Source organism: Tenrec ecaudatus, chromosome 6, assembly GCF_050624435.1.
Source record: "Tenrec ecaudatus isolate mTenEca1 chromosome 6, mTenEca1.hap1, whole genome shotgun sequence".
NCBI classification, from domain to species: Eukaryota; Metazoa; Chordata; class Mammalia; order Afrosoricida; family Tenrecidae; genus Tenrec; species Tenrec ecaudatus.
In genome coordinates this window covers 5,779,270-5,801,438 of record NC_134535.1, presented here as the reverse complement: position 1 = coordinate 5,801,438, position 22,169 = coordinate 5,779,270, and positions in this window count along the sequence as shown.

Here is a 22,169-nt window from a genome sequence, read left to right as displayed (position 1 = left end):
ACCAGGAGCCAGAGCAGAACACAGAGTGATGAGTTTCCCGACCCAAGAGCAAGTCAAGCTGAGGGCTTCTGTGAAGAAGGCTGGCCTGCAGAGTAAGGTGTCTCCGGGCACTTAATTGGGGGAGCTGGGCTTGCTGACCCACGGAAGTGGAGCTGAGGGCCTTCTGGCTGAGCCTCACTGGAGTGGGTGCCTCTGGGCACTTAACTCAGGGCGCTGGGTTTTCTGCCCTCTCCAGCCTGAGCTGATGGCTTCAGGCTGAGGCTTACATGGAGCGGCATGCCCCTGTGAGCATCTCTTAGCAGCCCCTGTGAGCACTTTGTGACGGGTCCTGATAGACCACTGTATCCTGAGCCACTTTCATTGTACTCTGTTAACGTCCTAAATAGATCCTGCCATCTTGAATATTGCCGGTGAGTTCGGTGTGGCCATGCAGTGGAGTAGACAAACTAAGATTAAAAAGTAGAGTGTTGTTTGAGACAGACCAGGGAGAGAGAGAGAGATGCAGGCACAAGCCCCTGGCAGGTTCCCAGTCACCACCCCCATCCCAAGCACATGTGACCTCTCAGGTGGGGGGCGGGGTGACCCTACACCCGATGACCTCAGCAGGGACAAGAGAGGGTGGTGTGGGACACATGGAGGGCCAAGCCTGTTGGCTACCAAGAGTCAATCCAGCCCCAGCCCCACTCGGGACAAATGAGCATATACCAGAGAGGAGGGGCCCAGGGGTGCAGAGGCCTCTGGAACGCCTCTCTTTGCAGAAGCAGAAGACCTGGCACGAGCACATAGCCCTCAGCACCCAGCAGTGTGGCTCACCTGGAACCCGGTTCCCCAAGCTCCCACCAGCTCCCAGGTGGGGTGCTGGTGCCCCCTGGTGGATAGACCGTGCACCGCAGGCCCTAGCTCAGGTAAGAGTCCAAAAAAGTGAAGTCTGAGAAAGTCTCACGTACTTTGGACATGTCATCAGGAGAGATCAGGCTCCGGAGAAGGACGCCCCGGGGGGGCAGTGAAAGAGAGAAAGGTTCTCGTCGGGATGGACGGGCACCATGGCTGCATCAATGGGCTCAAATATAAGAATCACTGAGGATGGCGCAGGACCGGGCAGTGTTTAGGTTTGTAGACTGGCGTTGCTATGGGTCAGAACCCGCTTGACAGCATCTAACAAAGAAAGAACATTCTCAGCTGAAGACACACAGCTGGGCGCTGGAGACCAGGGTGCTCCGTGGGCTCCTGGGGTGTGAGAACCCCTGGGGGAGGACGCCTCCAGGTGGGACAGGGAGGACAGGCCACACAGACCTGGAGCTGGATCCGCCTGCCACTTCCTGTATTGTCCCTGCCAGAGCCCCACTTTCTCATCTGAAAAATGGGCATGGGCGCACCCACTCTCCCGCACGGGTCTGTCCTGGGGCTGCTGTAAATATCCGAGGACAGTTGTGGGGTGGGCTTTGCGGCTCTGGACACAGGCTGGAAACTGTGCCGGATCCTGGATCCCATGTCCCCCTGCTGCCTGCTTAACATTGTTAATCATTTCTGAGCAATCGCCCTCTGTGCTTTGCTGTGGGCACAGCAAGTGATGGGGGCCCCATTTGGAGCCCCTGGGCTGGTGGGGACAACCCTCCACCCAGCCAGTGGGGCAGGAGCTGGCCTAGGGCTCCCCCTTCCCTGCTCCCCCACGAATCAGCCGGTGCCCGCGGCCTCCAGCGAAACCGCAGCCCCTCACTCGCGCGCCTGCAGCCGACCCCGATCCCGCCCCCAGGAACGCCCAGGGCGGCGAGAAGGGACTGCACCTGCAGCGCCGTCATGTGCACGCGCCCGGGCCACACCTGGCACAAGCGCGAGTTCCCTGACCGCCCAGCTGGGATCCGCGAGGCGCTGCTGCCACCTCGTGTCCAGTGGAGGGACATCGGCACAGCCACTGGGGAGGGAAAGCGGGCGTGAGACCCAGGATAGATGCAGATGGAGAAGATAACTTGCAGGTGGGAGGGGGCCGCGTTCCTGAGAACAGGAGGAGAGGAAGTGAAGACAGGTGGCTGGTGAGGGCAGGGGCACCGGGGCACGGCCCCTCCTACCACCCCCATCCCCTCCCCACCCACCCCTGGGGACGTCCAAAAGCCAGAGCCCCTCCAAACCAAGTCGTGACTCCACCAGGTTGAGTTGTCAGACTGAACCCAAGGGGAAGAGAAAGGCCCCCAGAGGCCTCCGGTGCAGGGGGAGGGGGGGTGCAGGAGGGGCAACACTGCCCAGCCTCTCCTTCTGCCCAAGTGGACTGTCCTCCCTCCCAGTCTGCAGACACTGTCAGACCTCCCCCTCTCCCGGCAGGAGCCCTTCAGGGCCACCCTGACTGTTCCCCCAGGTGTGGGTGCATCAGAAGTGGGAACGTTTGTGCAGGTGAGGCTGCTAAAGGGAGGGGCTTTCTCAATCCAGCTGGGTTCTCTCCGGTAGTGTGACACCCCCACCCCTAGGACAGGGCAGCAGCACCACCTCCAAGGACACTGCAGAAGCATAAACACACCATCATCAAAGCACAGCCGGACCGCTCTGCATGCATGTGACTCCAGCCCCTGCCTCCCCCTTGCCCTGGTGGGTGTCCACTTGGGGGCCTCCAGCAGCAGAGACGACTGGGTAACCTCTTGCCCCTCCCCCAGCACAGGCCACAGTACCAGATCACCACCCACCTCCCTCCTCCAGGGAGGCGGTCAGAAGGACCCTTCCCCTACCTTCTCCTTCTAATTTTTCCTCCACACACATGGCCCCACCCCAGGGCAGGCTCTGAGCCTGTGGCCCACTGCTGAAAGCCCTCTAGTCACCTCTCCAGGATCCTTCTGAGATCTCCAGGGCCCTGTTCCATCCCCAGCCTCCCCTGCCCTTTCCCCTCCCCATCCTGTGTCCCCTCAGTCCCTGACCCATCTCTGTCCCTGCTGAACCAGCTTCCCACCTACCACCAGTGCCGCCTACCCATCCCCTCTACCTCCCCTTGGCCTGCCTCCGACAGCCCTCCAGGGCAGACCCCCCAACCTCCCAGGAGAGGGGTCCATTGGTGTGCCCAGAGCCCACAGCCCAACCTCGTTGAGTTCCCAGTCGTGCTGAAGGCTTTAGGGTCCATGCAGGCAGCCTATGTCTGGGTTCACCCGCTGGCTACTCGTGTCCACCATGCCCAGTTCTGCGCTGCCCTCTGGGGCCCCTAGGAGTCAGAATGGATGGGTTTGAACACCTCCCCTGGGAAGCCCTCCTTTCCTGAGTCAGGCTCTGCCTGCCTGCCTGCCTGCCTGCCCTGGGCTACATTCCCACCCGGCCTCCTGTCTCCTACTGGAACCAAGTGGCTCAGAGCCTGGTGTGGCTGTCGGTCCAGGGGCGGGGGGAGGGGTGGCAGGCTTAGTGCCTCAGCTCCCTCTGGGTGTGGGGTGCAGGGTCTATGAGTGTGCTTGGATCTTCTGCAGGCCCAGCACTAGAGCCGGCTCACGGGGACCTTTGTACCCCGAGTCTCAAAGCTACACTGGGTGAGACAGGAGGTCTGGGGGTTCCCTGTGGGAGGGACGCGAGGGAGGCAGGGGAGCCAGGCTTCAGATCCAGCCCAGCCTTGCAGGATGCAGGACGCAGTTTGCCTTCCTGCGACATGTATGCAATGCACTCTGCCTTGCACCTCAGAAGGTGGCGCCGGGGTGCACTCTCAGAAATGTCCTGAGCAGCCAGTGCAGGCCCCGGGCTCTGTGGTGTGCATGTGTGGATCTAGCCAACAGAACCCCATGTGGGGTCCTCTGTCTTCTCTCCTGCCTGTGCCCCCATGGCCTCATCTTCCTCAGCCCAGGCTTCCCTGCAACACGCCCTGGATGGGTCCCTTGGCCCCACCTGGCAGATGGCAGGGTTGGCCAACCTGTTCCCGGGCTGTTCGCCATGAGCCCTGTCTCACTTCTGAGCCCTGGGCGGTGGGGGGGGGGGCTGTGAAATCGGGGCAGGAAGCAGGGCTGACTCTCCCCTGCCCCCTTACCCAGCTCACTTGGTCGCGCCCTAGCAGCCTGGGCCAGCCTGGGGCCACTGGAACCAGCAGGGAGAGAGGCCCCAGCAGAGAGCAGTGGCTATTCCTTGTCCTGAAGCAGGGTCACTAGATGGACTTGCTAGTTTCCTGAAAATCCATCTACCCATTTACCTACCTGCCCATCCATCTCCGCACCCATCGATCCATCCATCTATGCACCTGCTTGTCATGTCTCTATGCATCTCCCCATTATGCATCTGCACACACCCCTATCCATCCATTCACCTAACATCCACCCCTATTATCTACCCATTTATCCATTTGCCCATCTGCCCACTCAACCATCCATCCTTCCATCAGTCCATCCGTCATTTCATCTCCCCATCATGCATCCACACACCCCTCTATCCACCCATTCACCTAACCATCCATCCACTCACCTACTGTCTACCTATTTATGCATCCACCACCTGCCCACCCATCCATGCATCCATCTACCCATCTACCCATCTGCTTGTCATCCATCCACCATCACCCACAATCCACCAACCATCTAGCAATTTACCCCTTCAGTCATCTATCCAACCACCACCTATCTCCCATCGCCCTACTCACACTCCTTGTCTGATGCTTGCTGCAGGCAGACCCCTGCTGGGCACTGAGTTTAATGGAAACATAAGAACAAGCCAGCTATTCCAGTGGAGTTCATTCCTATCCAATCCCACCCCACCCCACCTCCGCTACACACACTCCTTGAGGACAAAACCACTGCCCCATCGCGACCCTATAGGGCCTGATAGATCGGCCCTGTGGGTTTCTGAGACTGTAACTCTTTATAAGACTAGAACACCTCACCTCTATCTCTAAAAGCGGCTGGTGCTTTCAAACTACTGAGGTTTGCAGCCCAACGCAAAACCCGATATGCCACCAGGGTGTGAAGATTTTACCCCTCCTCCACTTCTCTGTCCCAGGATAGTAGACGTGGAGGCAGATGAGAGAATCGAGAGGGGATGCGATGGGGTGGGGAGCCCAGACGGAGGAGGAGTAGGAACCAAGGATCTGGAAGAGGCTGTGGAGCCCCAGGGCTCTGCAATGGGAAGCCCCCACCCCCCACCCCCGAGTGTGTGAGGTGAGAAGAGTTTGGATGTGTTTTGCTGCCGCTTGTGAATTTCCATCGACATAACACATGGTGTTTGCAGGGGCTTCAGCAGAGACACCGCTGGCTCTCAGCTACTTCCAAATGATGCAGGACAGATGGACCTTGAATCCCAGTGGCTGCTTCTGTGACATGCTCTCCCACCAGAAAAACCACCCAAACTGATAACAGGCTGTTTGGAAAATGACGACAGGAACCAGGATGTTCTTTGTGGTCACCATCGAAAGACCAGTCCTGCTAGCCAATGGGGATTGGGGGGGGGGGACATTTCTTCCCAGCCTGTCTCATTCCCCTTTTTTAATGGATACATTTTCTACCTTCTTGACCACCTATCTCCCACGGGGGATTTGGAATCTCTGGGTTTTGCCATTTTCCGTGCTAATGCGAGCCTTTCCTGGTGTCTTCCAAAACTCTTCGTAAACCAGATGCTAAGAGGTGGTCTGCAGAGGGCGGGGGCCACTTGGAAAGGCACTTTTGCTGGCATTTATAAGGGGCAGTTTTCTTTCACGGGGCTCTAAGTCCTGACCACAAATCAAGCTATTCGGCTTTTCCCAAATTTCAGAATCCCTCCGTAGCATGGGTTTCCAGATATGGAATGTTGGCGTCAGCCCAGAAGCCGTGAAAACGTCTAGAAGTTTACATCCGCCTGAGAGGCAGCGAGCCCGCTGGCGCCCGGCTGGTGTGCGGATCTCTGCACAGCACCACACAGCCACAGATACAGATGGCTCCTGCCTGCTGTTCTGGGCGCATCTTTGGCCAGCTTGACCACAAGGGGGATCTCTTTCCTTGGGTTGTTCTCACTCACTTCTGGGGAGCCCATTCCAATCCTGACCTTCCTACAGACAGAGCAGAGCTGCCCCTGTGGGACACTCTTTATGGGAGTTGTTGGGCGTCATCGAGTCGGCTCCAACCCTTAGCGACCTGTGCCCAGCAGAAGGAAACACTGCCCGGTCCTGCACCAAGCTCACCGTGACTCCCGAGCCCACTGTGGCAGTCCCTGTGCCCCTCCATCGCCTTGAGGGAGACCTTCCTCCTTGTCACTGCTCCTCCACTTTGCCAACAAGCATGCTGCCCTTCTCCAGGCTCTGCTCTCTCCTGACAACAGGTCCAAAGTGTATAAGAGCAGAAGGCTTGCTGTACTTGCCTCTTAGGAGCACTCTGGCCGTGCATCTTTTGAGACAGAGCCGTCTGTCCGTTTAGCAATCCACGGTCCTTTGTAGGAGGAGGAAGCCTCCTCTTTCCCCCACGGAGCGGCCAGTGGTTTCGAACTGCAGGTCTTGCTCATAGTAAGCAGCCCAACTCCGAACCCACTGCACTGCCCGGCTCGTGGTGGCTGTGAGTGGACTCCAAGCCATGGTGACTCGGCATGTACCGAAAAGAGTTTGGTCCTGGCCTGTCTCATCACCGTCACTGGGATATTTGATGCATTGAGAACTTTGCCCCCACCCCTGCCCACTTTCTTATGGGCTCTCCACTTGGCCAACCATGATGTCCTTCTCCAGCGACTGGTCTTCCCTGATGACATACCCAACCTCCCCAGGTCAGCATCTTGCCGTCCTGGCTTCTAAGGAGCGTTCAGGTCTATTTCGTCTAAGACGGAGTCGTTTGTCCTTGTGGCCTTCCTGCAGACCCACTCCGTGTTGCCGGCACCATCATTGGAATGCGGTCTTTCTTCTTGCTTACCGCCCAGCTTCGGTTTGAATATAAGGTGACGAAGACGACCCCGGCTCAGGTGAGGCACACCTTCCTCGTTGCCTGCCAGGTGTGAGTCTGGGTAGACTAGAGAAACAAATTCATGGACACTCTCATATCTATAGGAAAGAACTTTATATACAAGAGCAATTGAATATTGAGAAAACATCCCAGCCCAGATCAAGTCCATAAGTCCCGTATTAGCCCATATGGCCAATACCGATCTATGAAATCCTCTTCATACTCATGAGCCACGTGCAATGATGCTGAGTGCAGGGAGATCACAGGCCAGTGGGTGGAAGGTCTTGTGGATCCAGTGGCGGTGGAAGCATCACAGCACTGGCGTGAGTTCCACATGGTTTCTCTAGTTCCCACGGGTCTCTCAGCGTAGCACCATGCGTCTTGTCAGTAGAGCATCTCTCAGGGAGTAAGCAGAGAGAGAGAGTCTCCCGCCTCCAAGGAGGAAATACAGCAGTTCCCAGAATCCTCAGGAGAAGGCCACACCCACACAGAGGCCTCATTGGCTATTTCCTAATTTACAGGTTAGGATCTACCCCTTCACTCTTAATCCTCTCAAGTCCCAAATTGACACCAGATTAGGTAACTACCACAGTGGCCATGATAAAATTCCCAAAGGCATTGGCTTTAAAGAACAGACACATATTGAGTCGCAGTTCTGGGTGCTGGGGCTCCAAATGCAAGCTGTTCCTCCCTTCTCTCTTGTTCTCCCCAACACACACCCTGTGGTAAGGGGAAACTCTCCCTCTAGCCAAACACCATCCCTGTCCCTCTGTGTGACCTGGGGCCATGCCCACGTGCCATCCTCCTCCATGACTGGTTCATCTTGGTTCATCCTGCTTTGTTATAGGACCACGGGGACCAGGTTGGGGACCAGGTTGGAGACCAGGTTGGGGACCCGGTCTATCCTGATGTGACCTCATTAACACAATAAAAGAAAACTCTATTGAGGACCACAGGGCCGGCCCCACTATGAGACATGACGTCCCTCACTGACCCATAGCCCAACAGGGGACAACACCGAAGGCACAGTGTGGGAATTGCGCCCAATCTGACCCGCCACACCGAGGCAAAACACTAAGGAGGTGCAACAGAGCAGCAAGGGAACAGAGCGGTGAGGTCCCCAGGGATGCTGAAGGTGGACTTTGGGGCCAGGGCATTGTGTCCCAACAGACTGGACTGGAAAAAACTCCTAAAGGACAACAAACCATCCTTGAACTAACTACAAGTTTTTCTTTCTTGTGCTTTTTTGTCACTGGTTTATTGTTGTTGTTGTTTTGTTTTATATTGTTGCTTGGATTTGCTCTGTCTTGTTTTTGTGCATGTTATTATCTCCGCAGATCTGTCTAAATACGATAGGTTGGATGAACAATCTGGAAGAGAAAACAATGGGACCGACAATTCTGGGGGGACATGGGAGAAGGAGAGGTGGGGGGAAAGGGAGTGGTGTTAACAAACCCAGGGACAAGAGAACAACAAGTGATCCAAATCGGTGGTGAGGTGGGTGTAGGAGGCCTGGTAGGGCGTGATCAAGGGTAATGTAACCAAGAGGAATTACTGAAACCCAAATGAAGACTGAGCATGATAATGGGACAAGAGGAAAGTCAAAGGAAATAGAGGAAAGAGCTAGGAGGCAAAGGGCATTTATAGAGGTCTAAATAAAGGCATGTACATATGCAAATATATTGATATTTGAGGATGGGGAAATAGATCTATGTGCATATATTTATAGGTTTAGTATTAAGGTAGCAGAAGGACATTGGGCCTCCACTCAAGTACTCCCTCAATGCAAGAATACTTTCGTCTATTAAATTAGCATTCTATGATCCTCACCTTCCAAACACAACCACTGAAGACACAGCCGGTGAATAAGCAAATGTGGTGAAGGAAGCTGATGGTGCCTGACTATCAAAAGATATAGCGTCTGGGGTCTTAAAGTCTTGAAGATAAACAAGCGGCCATCTAGCTCAGAAGCAACAAAGCCCACATGGAAGCAGCACACCAGCCTGTGTAATCATGAGGTGCCAAAGTGATCGGTTATCAGGCATCAAAGAACAAAAAATAATATCATTGTGTGCTCACCTCCATGATACAATCACTGAAGACAAATGGGTGCATAAGCAAATGTGGCAAAGAAAGCTGATGGTTCCCAGTTATCAAAAGATATAGCGTCTGGGGTCTTAAAGGTTTGAAGGCAAACAAGCGGCCATCTAGCTCAGAAGCAACAAAGCCCACATGGAAGAAGCACACCAGCCTGTGGGATCACAAGGTATCGAAGGGATCAGGTATCAGGCATCGTCAGAACAAAAAAATTATATTGTAGTGAATGAGGGTGGGGAGAGCGGAATGGAGACCCAAAGTCCATTTGTAGGCCACTGTACATCCCCTTACCGAAGGTTCTTGGGGAGGAGACCAGCCAGTCAGGGTGCGATGGAGCAATGATGAAACATATAACTTTCTTCTAGTTCCTAAATGCTTCCTCCTCCCCGACTATCATGATCCCAATTCTACCTTACAAATCTGGCTAGACCAGAGGATGTACACTGGAACAGATAGGAACTGGAAACACAGGGAATCCAGGGTGGATGATCCCTTCAGGACCAGTGGTGTGAGTGGCAATACTGGGAGGTTGGGTTGGAAAGGGGGAACCAATTACAAGGATCTCCATGTGGCCTCCTCCCTGGAGGATGGACAACAGAAGAGTGGGTGAGGGAAGACTTCAGACAGGGAAAGATATGACAAAATAATAATTTATAAATGATCAAGATTTCATGAGGGAGGCTGGAGCGGGGAGGGAGGGGGAAAAATGAGGAGCTGATGCCAGGGGCTTAGGTAGAGAGCAAATGTTTTGAGAAGGATGAGAGCAATGAATGTACAGATGTGCTTTACACAAATGATGCATGTGTGCATTGTGATAAGAGTTATATGAGCCCCTAATAAAATTATTTAAAAGAAAACTCTATTTCCAAACAGAGTCCCCTTCACTGGGCACCGGGCTTAGGATGCCCACATAGCTTCTTGGGGGATACACTTGGACCGTAATAGAATCCCCACTGGCCCCAGGAGCTTCCCAGTCACCCACACGGCTGTCCATGTTCCCACTCCCCTGGCCATCGGACCCTCGGGCTCACCCAGCCGGATGGACTGTGGCGGGGACACTGCTTGGCCGTCAGATGCCTCGGTTGTTAATGGGGCGCTCAGTCATGTGAACGTGCACAGACCATGGTGGATGCAGCTGGGGACCAGTCACTGCACAGGCCTCTCTCACCACCCACCTGCCCTGGCTGGACACCCTGGGGGGACGCACTGTTCCCTGGTCCCCAGCTACTGCGCCTCTTCCCAGAACAGCGACAGATCCAAGGCACCAAGACCTGTCTTCCTGCAACAGTCACTTCTCTCTGCCTGGCCCAAGTGTCACCTAGCGAGGGAGTGTTTTATTCAGTCAATGTCCCTAACAGAAAGGCCTACACTTTGTGCACATCCATGGGGCTCAAATTGCTTCCAATTTGAGGGGAGGAAGGGGGGAGATGTAGCTCACCTTCCAGACAGGCCAGGTGCCCCCAGGAAGGGAGTGGCCCTTGGGACCTGGGCCAACTCCCTAGGGTGCAGAGCTAACTGGTCCTGCGTGGAGATACAGGGCCCCGGCCCAGAAAGGTTCCACTCAGTATCCACTCTGGCTCACTCACTCATTCACCCACTTAGCCATTCACTCAGCGCTAATTCAGTCACTCACCACTCACTCATGCATTCACCATTCATTCATTTATCACTCACTTATTCACTCACCCTTCATTCACCACTCACTCATTCAGTCGCTCATTCATTCCCTCAGCACACACTTCCCATATCCTCTGTGCTGGGGCCCGGGGCAGGAAGCTAGGTCAGGCACAGAACCTCTTCCAAGGCGCTGTCAGCCACCCAGCCTGGAAAGGCGCCCACATCCTGGTGGGGCCCACGCTTGCTGGGGGACTGCCCTGGCAAGGTTCCCTGAGCAGGGCCTGAAGCTGAGTGGGTGGGACTTGAGAGGCACAGAAGGGGCCAAAGATGAGGCCCCCCAGGTCACACCTGAACCCCTGGCAGGGAAGGAGCAAGTCCAGAGTTCAGATTCAGCCCTGCTCTGCTTTCCTACCCTGCCCCCATCTGGCTCTGTCCATGCAACGAAGAGGGTAGCAAGTACTGGGGGTAGGAGCAGGCCAGGGAGCTCCCACTGCCCAATTTCCCTCAGGAAGTCCCAGGAAGGTCAGGGATCAGCACCTGCTCCAGAGATGGGCAGGGAGGGGCCCTGCAGGCCGCCTGCTCAGGAAGCAGCTGGGGGGCTTGGAGGAAGTGGGGGGCTGGGAGGAAGTGGGGAGCAGAGCATCTTAGCCTGGTGGGGGAGGGGCTGGCTCTGCTGCAGCACGGAACCCTGGACCAGCAGCCACAGTGGCCAGAGCTTGGCCATCCCCACCGGCCAGCTCCTGTCCCTGCTGAGCCCAAGGTCAACTCCTGCAAAGTGGGAGTTCAGTTCCCCTGAGGGTGGTGGGGACTGAGGCTCACAAGAGGCTTCCTGAGGCCCAGGAAGTGTGCTTCTCCCTTTGACCAGGGGCAAGATCTGCAGCCTCTCATTCCCTCCTTCCAGCTGGGCACTCCCTTCCCCTCTCTCTCTTCCCCTGTGAGGACATCCACCGGCAGTTCTCACCCCACTAACTCAGACCTGGTCCGACCCCGCTGGGAACTGCCCAGTGTCGAAGGGTCCACTCCACTAGCCAGCGACGGAGGCAGATGGATGGTTGTGGGCAGAAGACAGAAGTCTCGGGTCAGAGACACAAGCCTTCTTTATACCTGACAGTCGCAGGAGCCAGAATCTTTGTACTCGGTTTCCCGGAGTCCGGTTCCTGGCAGACAGCCCAGAGGGCCCCACATGAAGCAGGCACACACAGCTGGCTGAGTTCTGGGAGGGATCCCCCGAGTTCGGGGAGCCTGACCATCTCAAATGGTGAGCACACCCACCCTCCGGGGAGAGAGAGAAAATGCTTCCCTGTTTCCAGGCCGCCACCGCCGCCTCGGCGCAAACTCCTTACTCAGGTGGCACGCTGTGCTGAAATGACTGCGTCCTCCACACCCATAAGCTGAACTCCTAGCCCTGGCCCCATGTCAAACCCAGGTAGCATAGTGGTTACTCATCCGGCTGTTCACCGTAAGGTCCGTGGTTTGAAACTACCAGCCACTTCAAGAGAGAAAGATGAGACCGTAGACCCCCATAAAGAGTTATAATCTCTGTAACCCAAAAGGAGCACTTCTACTTTGTGCCATGGGGTTGCTCTGCGTCAGAATCAGCTTGATGATAGTGAGGGGGTGGAAATAAGGGATTTCTCTCTTGTCATGTTGACGCAGTCACACCAGGGAACGGTGAGCCCTACACCTAATGACTTCTGAGCTGTAAGGAGATCAGAACGGATACAGAACCCACCCAGGAGGAAGATTCTGTATAAAGATAGACACACACCGCAGATGCAGCCCCAAGTTCAAGAACGCCCAGGATAGCCACCGACCAGAAGCTGATGATCAGAGGAGCTGTGGAGGAGAGGGGGCATCGGGACCGGAGGCAGGCTTATGAACAGCCTGCGGCAGGCAGGCGACACACCTTGGCGTGCTAGGAGGGAGGAGGCCTGGGAGCACTTGCTGATGAAGGTCCAGGCTGGCAGCCTTCAGCGTGGACCCCGCCTCAGTGGGAGGAAGACCCACAGCCTCCCTGGACCAGTAGGGGCCATCGTGACAAACGGAGGAAAGACTGACGTCTGAGACTTGGTCTCCCTTGGATCCACAGCCCATGCTCAAGGAAGCAGCAGATAAGAGATCGAATGACACTTTGCCTTGCTTTGTCATTCTGCTGCGTAAGACGTTCCTAAAGGGTGGACAAGCAAGGCTATGACTTTGTGACTGAGGTGCGCCCGACCCAAGTCATGGTTTTTGCAGTGAGTCAGATGCGTGTGGAAGTTGGACTTTGGATGAGGAAGACCAAGGACAACCCGGTGTCTTTGAACTAAGGTGAGGAATATTGCCAATACCACGGGCCGCCCAGAGAACACGCAGAAGTGCAGCCACAGAGCCCCTTCAAAGCACGGCGAGACTTCCTCCCACGCACGTAGGACCTGTTGTCAGGAGAGACCGGTCCTTGGAGAAGGCCGTCCTGCTGGGTAAAGCCCAGGACAGGGGCAGTGAGAGAGAGGAAGGTCCTCCAGGAGATGGATGGACACGGCCGCTTCAACGATGGGCTAAAGCTTACGGACAATCGTGAGGCTGGCGCAGCCCGGGAGGGCAGCGTTTCCTTCTGTCGTGCATCAGGCTGCTGTGAGTGGGAACCAACCCCCCAGCGCCTCGCCACCACATGGGAAATCTGGCAGGCAGGCCAGCACCCGTCTCCCATGCTTTGGTCTTGCTTTTGGAGTCTCCGTCACCCCGATTGGTGCTGCACAGTGGCATTCCCCTATCCTAGGAAGGACCGGATTCGTAACCAGCAAATAAAACCATGCAAAGATGCTTCCAGATCATTGTTCGTTGCTGGACGTGCCCTGGAGCGGGCTTGGAGCATAGCTCTCTGGATCCCAGCGTGGAAAAGCTGGGGAGCCCAGCCTCCCCGCTGCCCGCCCCCACTCCACACCCCCTCGTGCTCACAGTCCAGGGAGGGCAGGGTTGTGCCCAAGGCCAGAGGTGAGTCATGCTCTGTGTCATCCGGGGTGCTGCGCTAGTCACCACTTTCTGACAATGCTGGTGAGGACAGATGGGAAAAGCGATGGGCAGGGAGGGGGCTTCCCCAGCACTGGAAGGAGAGGTGGGGGCAGGTCAGGGAGCCCTAATGGGGGCAAGATCTGTCCGCTGCCCCACTTTGGTCCAACTATAGAAAGCTGAACCACATCTCCCAAGGCCCAACCCTGCCGCAACCCCCTCTTTCCCTCCAAGGCAGCCTCACCCTTGTTGTCAGTAACTACTATTAGGCCAGTGTACTCCCTTGTGAGTCAGCAGTTGGAAACCACCAGCTGCTCCTAGAGAGAAAGATGAGGCTTTCTACTCCTGTACAGAGTTCCAGCCTCAGAAACCCACAGAGGCAGGTCAACCCTCCCTGATAGGGCTGCTATGGGTCTGAATTGACTCGATGGCAAAGAGAGAGAGAGAGAGTTAGTGACGGGTAGGCCTGTCTCAGTTCCCACACAGGCTTGGTCCATTCAGCACACTGGACTAGGCATAGATGGCCTGGGGCTGGAATGCCCCTTCCCTCAGCCACAATCCCATGCTGAGCACCCAGCACCCCCAGCCCTGGGCACTGCATTCAGGGCCCCTAACTGGGTGATAGCTGCCTACAGGGCAGGGACCCTGGGCACAAAGGGGTGAAAGACCTGGGATAGCAAGTGGGCACGTGGGTAAAGCAGGGGAGGGAGGGAGAATTAAAGAGAGAGCAAGAATGAGATGGGGAAGGATGGGAAGAAGGATGAGTGAGAAAGAGAGAGATAAGGGAGGGAGGGAACGGTGACAGCCAATAGCAGGGCAAAGCTTCTTGTGCACAGAGGTGCAAATGAGTTTTGTCTGGTGGGGGTGCTGCTGTGCCTCTCTCCACAGCTCCTCTATCCAGTTCCCAGCCACCTCTGGTGATGCTGCCTGACTGTCTGTGCTCCTTGGACTTTCCTTTGACTAAAGTCTCTCGGGCCCCTGGCCCCTTCATCCAGCAATAGGGGCAGTACAAGTGGAGACACGCGATTCATGGGGTATTCGTGTGAGCGTGTAGGTGTCACCCAGGCGCACAGGGAGCCTGATCTTCATCTGGCTGACTCTCCTCCCATCCACGTTCCCAGCACAATCACTTGGATGAGGTCCTGTTGATTCCCTCTGCCTCCTAACCCCCACCCCCCATCCCCACCCAGTGTCAGAGGAGAACTGTGGCCATCTGGTAATTGAAAGTGGTGGACTGGCAGGCCTTTCTGCTGAGGAGCCTCTGGGTGGACCTGAACCCACTCTGACATCTACGAGGTCACCGTGAGTCGTCACCATGAGTCATACTCCACTCCCCTGGCTGAGAATATGCAAACTCTGCTCGCAGGGCCCAGCCCTCCCTGCAGGGAACCTGATTCAGAAAAGCCAGGTGCAGCCCAGCCATTGGCATTTGCCACAAGGTCCCAGGGGAAGCTGGAGCTCCGGGTGGGGGCTATAGGACCCAGGACAAATAGACCGTAGATGGAACCGGGCCTCTCCTTCGTTGCTTTCTTTAGAATCCACGTCGCTAAGAATTCTGTGACCAGTCGTGGGTTGCGGCCATTCATACAACAAAGCGAAACACCGCCCAATCCTGCCCTGTCCTCACTCATGTCCTTAAGTGTCAACCCATGGTTCCAGCCACCGTGCCCATCCATCTCCTGGAGGGTCTTCCTCGTCTACACTGACCCGCTACTTTACCAAGCACGATGTCCTTCTCCAGGGGCTGGTCCCTCCGAACAACCCGTCCTGAGTGCATGAGATGAAGTCTCGCTGCCCTTTCCTCTAAGGGATGTGCTGAGTGTGCTTCCTCCAAGACAGATTGGTGAGTTCTTCCGCAAGTCCGTTTGATCTTCTTCACCAACACCACCCACTCTTCTCCCCTTTTCCTTACCCATTTCCTAGTTTTCACATGCATACAAAGTGACTGAAAATACCATGACGTGGATCAAGCACCTTAGTCCACAGAATGATTATGATAGGTAGGTTTGTTGTGCCAACCTGGCCAATAAGAATATGTGGGTTTAATCAGGTCACAATTTGATTGGAGGACAAAGAGATAAATGGCTCAGCAAGCCCCACCTCTCTCTCTCTTGCTCTCTGGTGATCAGACCAGTGTGCTGCTGCCTTAGCTGGTTCTCTGCCTCAACTTGGGAACTGCGCTACCTATGGGACACCCAACCCGTGGACTGTGTTGCTAGAGCTTGGGGTTCCTTTGAGACCTGCTTCGCCACACTGCTGGTGTGCACATCGCTTGAGCTGGGGACTGTCGGATCCTGACTGTTGGTGACCTGCCCTGCCATTTGCTGCCACTGGTCAGCCTGCCTGCATTGGTCTACAGAAGACTCAGCTGTTGGCTTCCTTGATCTTGGACCCAACAACCCTCAAAGACTTCCTGAATATTAACTGTTTCATAGAAGTGAGATGAACAGCTGTTATATTCCTTTGTGCTGTATATATCTATCCATGTATATATGTGTGTGTGTATATATACATACATATATATATATAAAATCATAAGTGTCCCGGTTTTGTTTCTCTGGAGAACCGTGTCTAACACAGTGGCAGACACCTGTTCCTCAACCCTCTAAAGAGGTCTTTTGCAGCACATGGACCCAATGCAACGTGCTGCTTGCTCTCTTGACTGTTGCCCCATGAGCACTGGTGGTGGATCCAAGTTGAAGGGAATCCTTGACAATGTCAGTCTTCCCTTCGTTTACCTTGATGTTGCGTATTGGTCCAGTTGTGAAAATGTTCGTTTTCTTGGTGTCGAGGGGTCATCCATACCAAAGGCTGCATTTCTTGGTCTTCATCGCTCGCTGGTACTTGCAGTAAGTAAGGTCGCGTCATCTGCCTATCATGGGTTGTTAAGAAGCCTTCCTCCAATCCCAAAGTCGCCTTCTTTTTCATATCATCCAGCTTCTCCGATGATGTGCTCAGCACACAGACGGTACAAGGACACCACCCTGATGCACATCGTTCTTGATTTTAAACCAGACACTAGCCCTTTGCTCTGTTTGAACTTTGTGATAGTTGGCACCCCTAAGAAGATATGGGTGGAGTTTAGCCTGCCAATCAGGTCGCAGCTTGATGACCTCATTTAGAGGAGCCACTGAAATAAACAGCCACTCTCTCTCTGCCTTCCCCTTCCTGCTGACGAGCCACTCACCAGACCCCTGGAGGTGCGTCCACCCCCACTGGATCCATAAGGCTTTGCACCCACTGGCCTGTGATCTTTCTGCATTCTGATCATTGCATGTGCCTGTGTGAGTCTAAAGAGGGACTTAGGGACTAATATCAGATTTGTAGACTTGAGTTGGACGGGGCTGGGATGTTTTCCAAATACACAGTTACTTCTTGATATAAAGTTCTTCCTTACACATATGCCAGGGTCACTGGATTTGTTTTCTAGTAAACCCAGCCCAACACAAACTCCTACAGCCTCCTGATCCAGGTACAGGTTCCGCATTAGCCCAGTGAAGTGCTCTGGAATTCCCATTCTCCTGGAGACGCTCCATCATGTGACCCACACCGTCGAATGCTTTCTCATAGTCTGTAAAACACACGCAAACATCTCCCTGGCATTCCCTGCCTTCAGCCAAGGTCCATCTGACATCACCAACGATATGAAATCCCTCCTTCTTCATTTTCTGAATCCGGCCTGAATTCCTGGCCGCTCCCTGTCAGTGCACTGCTGCAGCCGCTGTTGGGTGATCTTCAGCAACATTTCACTCACACTGACATCAATGACAGCGTCCTGAGAATGACCACAGTCTGCCGGACACCTTTGGAGCGGGCACAGATGTGAGTCTCTTCCAGTCGTGGTTGGCCAGCTAGCTGTCTTCCAGGTTTCTTGCCATAGACGGCCAAGGGCTTCCCGCGCTGGCCCCTCCGTTGAACCATCTCAGCTGACATTCCGTCAGCTCCCGGAGTCTTGTGTTCTGCTACAGTGTCAGCGCCGTTTGGCCTTGCTCCTTCAACAGGGAAACACGGATGTCCATCAGGATGACCAGCTACTGGGCAGTTCCACTCCATCCGGTAGTGCCGAGGTCGGGCTACCCCGAGCCGGACTCAGCTCCGCAGCAGCAGGTTCTAGACACCAAGGTGTTACCTCACTCAGCTAGCATTGTTGTTCGTTTACTTGAAAAGGCCTCTCGGCGTCCGGTACAGTGTGGTTTAAACCTAACCAGCTTGGAGAGGCAACAAGAGCGGCTTTGACACGAACACAAACAAACAAGCGGAAACCTCCTTGCACTCGGTGGCACCAAACGGCAGCCGCCTCCGGAACTTTGAGGCAATAATCCGTGTCTGTTCTTGAAAGTCACCCCCTTCTGGTATTGGTGTCCCAGCAGCACTTGGGAGCCAAGCTGGGAGGGAGGGTGCTCGTATTGAATGGGTGGACAGGACAGGAGAGGGGACAGGGAGGACACACCTCTTCTTCCCAGAAGGCCACCGAGGAGGCCAGCTATTTTCAGGCAAACTGGGCAGGTTGCCTGCCAGGCTGGTTTGTGCCTCCTGGGAAGGGTGTCTGAAAGACTGAGAGGACAGATTCTTGGCGGGCCCTCGGGCTGCCAGCCTGCTTGATAATCCTGCTCCCAGGCCAGGGCTAGTGTAAAAGGACTCAGCCAAGTCGCACCCCTTTGATCCCCAAGGTTCCCCTGGGGCTGGGGCAGTGTGCCATTAGAGTGGTTCCCACAGGGAGGGGCAGGGGTGAGCCCTTGGCTCCAGGACCAGGGTCCCAGCTAGAGGCAGTCCTGCCCGGGGGATGTATCTGTCCTGGGAATGGAGTGAGATGCCGGGCAGGTGGTGGATGGGACTGTCACAGGATGAAGGGGTTCTGGAGTGTGGGTGGTGCAGAGACCCCAGCTTTGGGGCTTGTCCTTCTCATCCAGAGCTTCCAATGGGTCAGCCTTAGTCACACTTGACCAAGGCGGCAGCGGTGTCCGGGCCTGTGTCCCAGGCCTTTGCCCCCAGGCCGGGGACCCAAGGGGGACAGGTCTGATGCCCCTCTGTGACCCTGCAGCAAACTCTGAGCTGGTGCAGGCGAGATCCGGCTGACACGCAAAGACAGAACCAAAGACTCAGCCCTTTGGCAGGGGTCCCAGGAGCCAGGCTGTGGGACCGGGGCTAGCAGCAGCGGGCGGGGAGCCTGCAGGCCGGCTGCTCTCAGCCTGCATCCCCACTGTTCTGTCCCACCTCATCCCCAGCAGCAGCAGATGGTCAGCTAGCCGGCCGGGCTCTCCTTTCCCCGCCCTCACCCTCACCCTCCTTGCCTCCTTCTCATGGAGAGTCAGAAAGAGGAGGTCCCCAGGGGCCCGGGGGACACACCCATTGCGCTCTGCCCAGTGCACCGCTGAGGTCAGATAAGTCGGTTTTTCATTTGTTGTGATAGGGGAGAACAGAGACCTGCGGGGCACCACCCACGGGCATCTAGTGTCCAAAGAGACTGAGTCAGTAATACATGAATCAATTCCAACTCAAAAGAAAAAACAAAACACTGCCAATGAGTCGATTCTGACTCACAGCGAACCTACAGAACAGGGTAGAGCTGCCCCTGTGGGTTTCCAGAACTGTGACTCTTTACGGGAGTAGAAAGCCTCGTCTTTCTCCCTCGGAGCGGCTGGTGGTTTCGAACCCCTGCCCTTGTGGCGAGCAGCCCAACATTTAGGTTTCTTTGGCAGGAGAGTCTCAGACCAGGTAGCACCAACCACTCAGACAGAAAGCACTGGCCGAGTATCAGGCCACAGGTACCCAGTTAGTTGCATTCTGACCCCTAGGACTCTACAGGACAGAGTAGAACTGCCCCTTAGGGTTGTCAAGGCTGTCCTGGAGGCACTGCGGGGTAAACCGTGAGCAAGATCGGCAGTTCAGCTGTGTCCCCAGCTCTGGAGAGAAACATAAGGCTGTCTGCTCCAGTACAGACCAGCAGCCTCAGAAACCCCATAGAACTCAGAATCGACTTGAGGCACGAGTTCTGAACTGAACCAAACCAAACTCACTGCTGGCAAAGATGGAAGACCCCGGGCTTCAGTTGGACGACACCTTGCCAGAAAGAAAACCAACATCCTCACAGCCAGACCAAGGAGCAACATGACGATAGATGGCTGTGCTGGGTGGGGGTCTCTGGAGAAACGAAACCAGGACACTTATGATTTTATATATATCGGTTGCTACAGTGAGAAGGAATATGTGGTAGTTGCCTAATCTGGTGTCAATAACTTGGGACTTGTTAAGATGAAGAGTGAAGGGGTGGAGTCTAGTCTGTCAGGCCTCTGTGTGGGTATGACCTTCTCCTGAGAATTCTGGGAACTTGTGTAGCTTTCTTCCTTGGAGGTGGGAGACATTGCTGCTGACAAGACACACGCCCTGAGCTGAAGAAGTCACATGGACCTACCCTGATGCAACCAGACCTCTGGAGCCAGAGAAGTCGCGTAGAGACCCCTGCCAGCGCTGAGATGCTTACAGCGCCCCTGGATCCAGATGACTTCCAAGTCACTGGCCTGCGATTTTCCTGCATTCAGAATCATTGCATGTATTTTGTGAATCTGAAGAGGGCTATAGATTGGTATCAGACATATGGGTTAATAATGGACTTACGGACTTGATTTGGACTGGGCTGGGATGCTTTCTTACTGTACAATTGCCCTTTATATAACACTCTCTCTTACACACATATGAGTGTCCATGGATTTGTTTCTCCAGTCCACCCAGACTAACACAGAATATAACAGCTAATCAGTCCACACAGCAGTGCAGAGGGCTCAGTTCAACACACTTCTGTGGAACAGTTAGCACACTGGAAGTCCAGTCCTTCAACTCACGTGGGCCGCCAGGTCCAAGGTCAAGGGAGCAGACAGAAGAGTCCTCTCCCTAGGGCAAGGCAGGCAGATTGCCCCCAGGCAGCAAGCAACAGGATGGGTCACCAACAGGCAGTTGTAGCTCGTGAACTTAGCGAAGCAGGCGCAGGCCCCATGGGATGTTGGATGCAATTACTGCAAGGTGATGGGATCCGCCAGCCTCAAGCTCAAGGGATGTACACACCTACGGCCAGACAAAGCAGACCTCAAAAGAGCCTCCAGGTCTAGCCGCACGATCCACCAGCTGGACTGGCCCACAGGGGCTGTAGCTCACAGGTTGAGGCTGAGAAGTTAGCTTCAGCAGCAGCTCAGACCTCCAGCACTCTCCAATCACCAGAGAGCAAGAGAGAGAGGGGGCGGGCCTTAGAGAGCCATTTATCTCTCTGCCCTCCAATCAAATTGCAACCTGATGAATCCCACAGGTTCCTATTGGCCAGGTTGGCACAATGAACCTACCTATCACAATGGCGAAAAGGTGGGCGTGGTCAAGGATTTCATTCTACCTGGATCTGCAGTCAACGCCCTTGGAGGCAGCAGTTAGGAGATCACAGGACACATTGCGTTGGGCAAATCTGCTGCACACGAGCTCGGTAAAGCGTTTTCAAGCAAGAAGGTGGCACTTGAAGGACTCAGGTGCACCTGACCCACACCTGGTATGATCAGTTGCCTCCTATGCACGTGAAAGATGCCCATGGAAAGGGAAGAGTGCAGGCGAACCAATGCCTTTGCACGACGGGCTGGTGAAGGATCCTGAAAGAACCGGGCCAGCAGAACCAACACAGACCTGCCTTGGAAGGTGCTCAGCCAGAGTGCCCCTTAGATGGGAGAATGGCAAGACTTCGCCGCAAGTACTTTGGACGTGTCGTCAGGAGAGGCCGGCCCCTGGAGAAGGACATCATGCTCGGGAAAGCAGAGGGCAGTGAAAAGGGGGAAGGCCCTCAAGGAGACGGACGGACACAGGGGCTGCCGCCATGGGCTCAGACACAGAACGATGGTGAGGACGGCTCAGGGCCCCGTGGGGTCGCTAGGAGATGTCAGGAACGTAACAACAGCAGCCATGATTGTTGTGGACGCCGACTGCCTCAGGTTTTCTCCCTCGGAACCGCTGCTGGGCTCGAACCTCTGACCTTGAAGCTGGCCGCCACCCTCTTGAGTCACCAGGGCTCCGAAGGCAAACTATAGTTGTCCCCAGAGTGATGTCTTGGCCTCGAAGCACTGTGAAGACATCTTTTGCAGCTGACTTGCTGAGGGCGACGGCATCTGAACCATCACAGGACCGAAGACTGCAGGTGGGCAGGGGCCATCGAATCGGTTCTGACCCACAGCGACCCTGTGCACCACAGAGCAAGACACTGCCCAGCCCTGAGCCGTCCTCACAATTGCTCCTGAGCCAGACCTCCTTGATACAGCACCATGTCCGTCCATCTCGTGGAAGTTCTCCCTTCGCTCCGTCGTCCCTCGACTGTCCCAAGCACGGGGTCCTTTTCCAGGGTCCCTCCTGACGACACGCCCGAAGTACACGAGACAAAGTCTCCCCAGCTGTCCCGCCAGGCAGAGGCTTGTTCTTCCCACAGTTGGTGGTAAAAGTTCATGACTCACCTTTAGAGCCTTGAAACAAACGAAAAATAGACGGTCCTTCTGGTGACAGGAGCAAGCTGCACATCAATGCATCAGAGAAGACGCTCCCGCTGTCATGACCCCGGCTCGACCTTACAGATCCGCCTCGACCAGAGCATGTACAGTGGTACAGATA